This window comes from Eumetopias jubatus, unplaced genomic scaffold, assembly GCF_037043125.1.
Source record: "Eumetopias jubatus isolate StellerSeaLion01/CBP00866 unplaced genomic scaffold, mEumJub1_p1.0 scaffold_16, whole genome shotgun sequence".
Classification (NCBI taxonomy): domain Eukaryota; kingdom Metazoa; phylum Chordata; class Mammalia; order Carnivora; family Otariidae; genus Eumetopias; species Eumetopias jubatus.
Window position 1 is genome coordinate 77572754 of NW_028274822.1, and position 7227 is coordinate 77579980.

The window sequence follows — 7227 nt, forward strand, 5'->3', positions numbered from 1 at the left end:
TAAGCATCTGACTCTTGATTCCGGCTCAGTTCATGATCTCATGGATTGTGAGATCGAACCCCATGTTGTGGGGCTCCGTGCTCATCAGGGAGTCTGCTTGAGTTCTCTCTTTCCAGCTCCCTTTGCCCCTCCCCCAACTCCTCTTGCTTCTCTCTCTCTCTCTCTAAGGTAAATATATCTTTATAAAGGAATAAAGTAATATTAACTAATTACAATTAAATACAATTAAAAGTTCAGTATCTCGGGGCGCCTGGGTGGCTCAGTTGTTTAAGCGACTGCCTTCGGCTCAGGTCATGATCCTGGAGTCCCGGGATCGAGTCCCACATCGGGCTCCCTGCTCAGCAGGGAGTCTGCTTCTCCCTCTGACCCTCCTGCCTCTCATGCTCTCTCTCACTCTCTCTCAAATAAATAAATAAAATCTTTAAAAAAAAAAAAGTTCAGTATCTCAGTTGCAGTAGTCACATTTCAAGAGCTCAAGAGCCACATGATGCTAATTAGCTACCACACAGAACTCAGATATAGAATGTTTCCATCATCACACAAAGTTCTACTGGACAGCACTGCATGCATATTCTCCCCAGAATAAAGGCTTTTCTGTTCACATGCAATAGTTTGCATCCAACTTTACAACTTTTACAGTTTTGCAGGGTTGGGGTGGGGGTTAGGTGGGGAGGTAGTCAGTCATTCACTGATTGCTGAGGCCCCAGAATCCAAGAAAAAGAAGCCCTGATATGATAAGCAATTTGAGGACTTCATCTCAGAAAACAGCAAGTTGACAAAAATAAAGCAACAAAGCTGCTACAAATTCAGTATGCTCACTGCTTTAATTGTTCCTCCTCATGTAAAGGGTGATTCTTACCTATCCAGCCACATTTAAAGAAAACATCAGCTTAGGGGCCCCTGCGTGGCTCAGCTGGTTAAGTGTCTACCTTCAGCTCAGGTCATGATCCCAGGGTCCTGGGATGGAGCCGACATCGGGCTCCCTGCTCAGCGGGGAGTCTGCTTCTCCCTCTCCCTCTGCCACTCTCTAGCTCTCTCTCTCAAATAAATAAATAAAATCTTAAAACCACCACAACAACATCAGCTTATTATCCAAAAATAACTGAAAAACAATGTTAAGGATCTTCTGCAATCTCTTAAGAAGACACCAAAGGGGAATAATATTCACAACACACTGCAAATCTTCTTGAATTATCTTTCCTATCTTTTTCCTCTTCTCATCCTCCCACACATGGCACTCGCTTCCTGAGAGCTCTCTGCATCCAAACCCCCTCCAAACCTAGTCTGCTGCTGCTTCTCCCCTTCCTCCCCTGCACGGCGAAGTTCTCTGTTATGTAGCTCTGCAGAATATGTTTTATTTTATTCCGTCATACAAATACAGTGGCAAAGAATAACAAAGAGAAAGCTCCCAGGGTGATGTGACCAGGCACACATTCCACAGTGACCCAACCCACAGCTCTCCCTAGCAGCCTGGACCAGTTTCTCTGAGGTGACTCATTCTCCTACTGATGGTTTACTCCCCACATCAACTTCCTCTTCTGTCCTCTGCTCCCAAGGACCAGAGTCTGGGAGAAACTCACGACTGAGCCTGACCCAGAAGAAAACATTTTGCTGGGATGCCAGAGGGAACTGATGTCATAGGGAAAGGGAGAAAACCAGACGGGCCAGTTCATAGAATGTTTTATCCCCCACTGATAATTGTTTTATTATTACTTTTTATTGGGCATTGCCCTACTCCCTAGTGAATGGCTTGCTGTGGGAAATACATTAACTCTTAACACTCTGTGAAGGTCAAAGGCTTCTTTTCAATCTGAAGATAAGCCCAAGAGTGACATTCTTATCTTCATATTAGGATTGAGCTCCCACGTATTTCAGGTGAAAGCTTATCCCTGTAGAAAGAGCAGTCCTGGGGCGCCTGGGTGGCTCAGTCCTTAAGCATCTGCCTTGGGCTCAGGTCATGATCCCAGGGTTCTGGGATCGAGCCCCATGTCGGGCTCCCTGCTCAGCAGAGAGCCTGCTTCTCCCTCTCCGCTCCTCCTGCTTGTGTTCCCTCTCTCACTGTGTCTCCGTCAAATAAATAAAATCTTAAAAAAAAAAAAAGGAAAGAAAGAAAGAGCAGTCCTATCTGAGAACTCCGATGCCAATCCACCATCGTCAGGTCACACACCCAGAATTAGTGGAGAAGGCACATAGAGCCGAGAGCTGTCACATTTCTTATCTTTCCTTATGTTCTTCACACGCATCAGAACTCGTCATCATTGTCCATTCCATGTAGATCACTTCCTTCTGCTTTATTCCCCATTTCAGAATGCTACCACTGCATAACCAGTTCCTCAAGCCAAGAACTTGGAAATCAACCTGAACTCCTCCTCACCCAGCCTCCCACATCCAGTCTATCTCCATGTCCTATGATATTGCTTCCTTGGGATAACTCACCTCCTTAGTATGTATCTCTATCACCTTACATCAGGCCACTGGCATCTCTTGCTTGGAGAACCGCAGTGGTCTCCCAGCTGGGGTCTCCCTGCACTGGCTCCCATGTTACTTCCCCCTGTAACCTGCTAGTCAGTGGGCCATGTGGGGCTATCCCTGTTCTTACCTTTATATTCACCTTTAGGCCAATCTGACTACACTGTCATATCTTCCCAGAACAGTAAGAATCCAACTGCAAAATCACTAATGGATAATGTAGTTTTAAATGAAGGGATCTGTAAAGTCCCAGGAAGGGGCTTCAGTACTTCCTACACAGAACCCTCGTCTCTCCTCTCTCCCCACCTCATTATGGCAGGTATGGCCACCCCTCTCCCTCACTCCGTTTCTTCCCCTATTATCCCGCAGCTGCCCTCTAGTCAAATTAGCTCTCGGTCTCCTCCTCCATATCTCCTACTCTGTCTCTCTAATCCTTTCAGCTGCCATTTCCTTCTGAAACTATCTCATCCCAACAGAACTCCTTAAAGCCCTTCATGGCTACTCACCGCTTTCAGTAGAATCCACACTCCAGAACATGGTCTACTAGGCTTCGCAAGCCCCAGCCCCAGCTCCTTCTCCTCCATCTCCCCCACTTGAACCCTCTGCCCCAGACATACCATAGGGTAGTGGGGATCACCCCTGGTCTCCTGTGCTCTCTTCTATGTGGGCGATCTGTCATGCTCCCCTTTTTCCCTATGATTAACTCCTACTGTCTTTCAGGGCTCAACCTAAACATCTCCTGGAAGCCTGCCTTATAATCTCTAAGACTGTTAGGTGGTCTCACAGCAGTTTACCCTTATCACAAATGTGCTCTCAACGGCTGTTTGAATAGCAGCTTGAATATACACTTACACGACAGAATTGTATTACTGCATGCCTTGGGCCTCTTAGAGGGCCTCAATTATAGCGTTGTACTCAATGATGCTGAGTAACTAGATAAACAAAAGCTTAAAAGCATGTTCCTGCCTAGGGTCTGTGGCCTTAGTAGAGAATGGAACCCATTAGCCCCTTAAGCATTAAGCCCATGATTCTGGCCTTGTTTGTGTTCTAACCTGCAAAGGTTAGTACCTGGGTTCACAGAAAAAAAAAAAAAATCCACCTTTAGGGTTCCATGGATGATCATAAATGCCCCCTAGCAATTTAGCTGTGTTCCTTCTAATTCTGGAAGGCTGTACTTGGCCCTATCTCCACATCAGGGCACATTTTCTAAGCTAGACATGAACCCCTCTGGTGATTGCATGCTGTGAGACTGCACAATATAAGCTGAATCATTACTATTTATAAGCAATCTTCCACCTTGAGTCCTAGTAGGCTACTGAGTTGACTCCACTTCTTTCCTAGGAGATAACCAAATTGTCTCCAACCATTTTTGGGGGGGGGTCTTTCCAGGCAACAATTATGTAGAAGTGGTAGGAGTCAGATAGTGCTATTAACACACCTAAACACACCCCCCAAATGGGGAGGCATCTGGACTTCTGGATGCCTTTAGCATGTGTAAGCTCCTGTAAGGTTTTGTACTTTGACTCAAGATCATATTTGGCCAAGGCTCTTTCCTGCTTGACTTCTGAAGGCTAGCAAAGAACAAATAGAAACTTTACATAATCCAGAATACAACAGATGGTTCTGTTTTATTTTAGAAATAATTTATTGTGCTTTATTCCAACTATAAAAGTAGTACATGCGAATTACAATTTGATAAATACAGAACAGCATAAATAAAAATACAGAAATCATTTCCAACAAGAGATATCTCCACAAACATTTGGAAAGTTATTTTCTTCTATGCTTTCTCACTATAAGCAATGAATATATATGTGTGTGTGTATATATATATATATTTTTTTAAGGAACCTCCAATGAGTGTGTGTGTGTGTATTCCCTTGAACAGAACTGAATAGTACTGCTCAAATTTTGTTTCCCTTTTTTTTTTCAGAATATAAAAATGAAACATAGTTGCAGTAACTATTTTTAACTTTACAGAGATGTATAAGGTCTAAAGTGAAAGTTCCCACAACTGCATTCTTTGGACACAACTGGTATCAACCAATTTAATGGATTCCTTGAGAACATATACTTACATGTGTCCAATGTATTTATTAAACATTTTTTTAAAATTAAAAATTTTTTTGCTATGTTAATCACCATACATTACATCATTAGTTTTTGATGTAGTGTTCCATGATTCACTGTTTGTGCATAACACCCAGTGCTCCACGCAGAACGTGCCCTCTTTAATACCCATCACCAGGCTAACCCATCCCCCCACCCCCCTCCCCTCTAGAACCCTCAGTTTGTTTTTCAGAGTCCATCGTCTCTCATGGTTCTTCTCCCCCTCCGACTTACTCCCCAACATTTTTTTTTTAAGTATGCTCCATACCCAGTGCAGAGCCCAATGCAGGCTCAAACTCACAACTGTGAGATCAAGACCTGAGCCAAGATCGAGTCATCCACTCAACTGACTGAAGCCACGCAGGTGGTCCTTAAACAACATTTTAAATTCATTTTAATTATAACTAAATTACCATGACCTTAATATCCTTCAAAATATCATTTTATAACCATGTAACATTCAAAATTATTATGTTGAACCACTCCCTTATTATCAGGGGTTCAATTTTTTAATTGCACAGAATGCAATGAACATACATAATTTATTGTAAGGATTTCTTATTTCCTGATGATAAAATCCTACAAGTGAAATTACTGGACCAAGAGCTATATGTATATTATCAGGACCTGATGTATAACATCAATCTACCTTCCAAAAAGGTTATACACTCAGTAGTTATGCATGGGTGCCTATTTTTTTTTAAAGATTTTTTTTTTATTTATTTATTTGAGAGAGAGAGAATGAGAGATAGAGAGCACGAGAGGGAAGAGAGTCAGAGGGAGAAGCAGACTCCCTGCTGAGCAGGGAGTCCGATGTGGGACTCGATCCCGGGACTCCAGGATCATGACCTGAGCCGAAGGCAGTCAGTCGCTTAACCAACTGAGCCACCCAGGCGCCCCCTATTTTTTTTTTTAAGGTTTTATTTATTTGAGACAGAAAGACAGCGAGAGAGAGAACACAAGCAGGGGGGAGCAGGAGAGGGAGAAGCAGGCTCCCTGCTGAGCAGGGAGCCGGACAAGGGGGGCTCGATCCCAGGACCCTGGGATCATGACCTGAGCCGAAGCAGATGCTTAACAACTGAGCCACCCTGGCGCCCCAAGGATGCCTATTTTTTTTTTTTTTTTAATTTTAAAAGGCTCAGAGGTGGGGGCGCCTGGGTGGCTTAGTCTGCTGAGCTTGAGACTTGATCTCAGCTCAGGTCTTGATCCCAGGGTCCTGAGTTCAAGCCCCACCTTGGACTCCACGCTGGGCTTGAGGCTACTTTAAAAAAAAAAAAAAAGGGATGCCTGGGTGGCTCAGGTCATGATCCCGGGGTCCTGGGACCGAGTCCCACATCATCGGGCTCCTTGCTCAGTGAGGAGTCTGGTTCTCCCTCCGCCTGGCGCTCCCGCTGCTTGTGCTTTCTCTCTTTCTAATAAATAAATAAAATCTTAAAAAAAAAAAAAGGCCTCAGAGGTGGTATAACTACAAATCAACTACTGTACCTTCAGATTAAATGTTTAGTTTTATTCTCTTGCTATTGCTAGCATTAATGGAGTTCTTGTTTGTTTGTTTATTTGTTTTAGTAATCGCTGCACCCAACGTGGGGTCCAAACTCACAACCCGGAGATCTGAGTCACCCGTGACTGAGCCAGCCAGGCGCCCCTAGAGTTTGTTTTTAACAAGTTTCATACCTGCCCCCCAACATTTATTTTATTTTATTTTTTAAAGATTTTATTTATTTATTTGACAGAGAGAGACACAGCGAGAGAGGGAACACAAGCAGGGGGAGTGGGAGAGGGAGAAGCAGGCTTCCCGCGGAGCAGGGAGCCCGATGCGGGGCTTGATCCCAGGACCGGGGGATCATGACCTGAGCCGAAGGCAGACGCTTAACGACTGAGCCACCCAGGCGCCCCCCCCCAACATTTATTATAAACATTTTCAGATATACAAAAAGGCTGAAAGAATGGTACACTGAACATACTGAACGCACCGTCTGGATTCTACAGTTAACATTCCGCCGTATTTGCTTTTGTGTATCTGTCCAGGCATCAATCCATAGAGGTTTCTTTTTTTTCCCACAGGTTTCATTTTTAATATACAAAGCTCTTTTTAGATGTCTATCTTTGTAACGTCCCCAGGTTCAGTGCCCTGAACTATGAGGAGGTAAATGTGAAAAAGTGCCAAGATGGCAGTCTACCTGAGCTCCTGAGAGGCTCGGCCCACAGGCTGGGAGCATGGCTGCAGGTTCTAATCCTGGCCCCACTATGAGACCTCAGTTTTCTCCCCTGTAATATCGGAATCCCATCATCTTTGGTTAGGATTAAAAACACAAATAGTGGGAGGCACTCTATAGCGACAGCTGAGATAGCTGAGACTCTTGTACTCCCTCCTAGTCTCTCCTGAATGTCAAGCCCAAGTTCTGGAGGCCATCTCAGGCCCCTCACGCCCATCTTTAGTCCACCTTAGACCCTCAGTTCTAAGCGATTGTAAAATGGGGGCAGGGTCGCCCAGAGGGCTACTGACCTGAATCTGTGGGCCGCGACAGCCCCACCCAGCCCACCGTCCCGGACTCCTTCAGGCCGCAGCCGGGTCAGCCTGCGGCCCGGGCCTGGCTCCCTCCCTCCGGCGCCCCGCCGGACACTGGCCACTACCCGCGTCACCTCAGG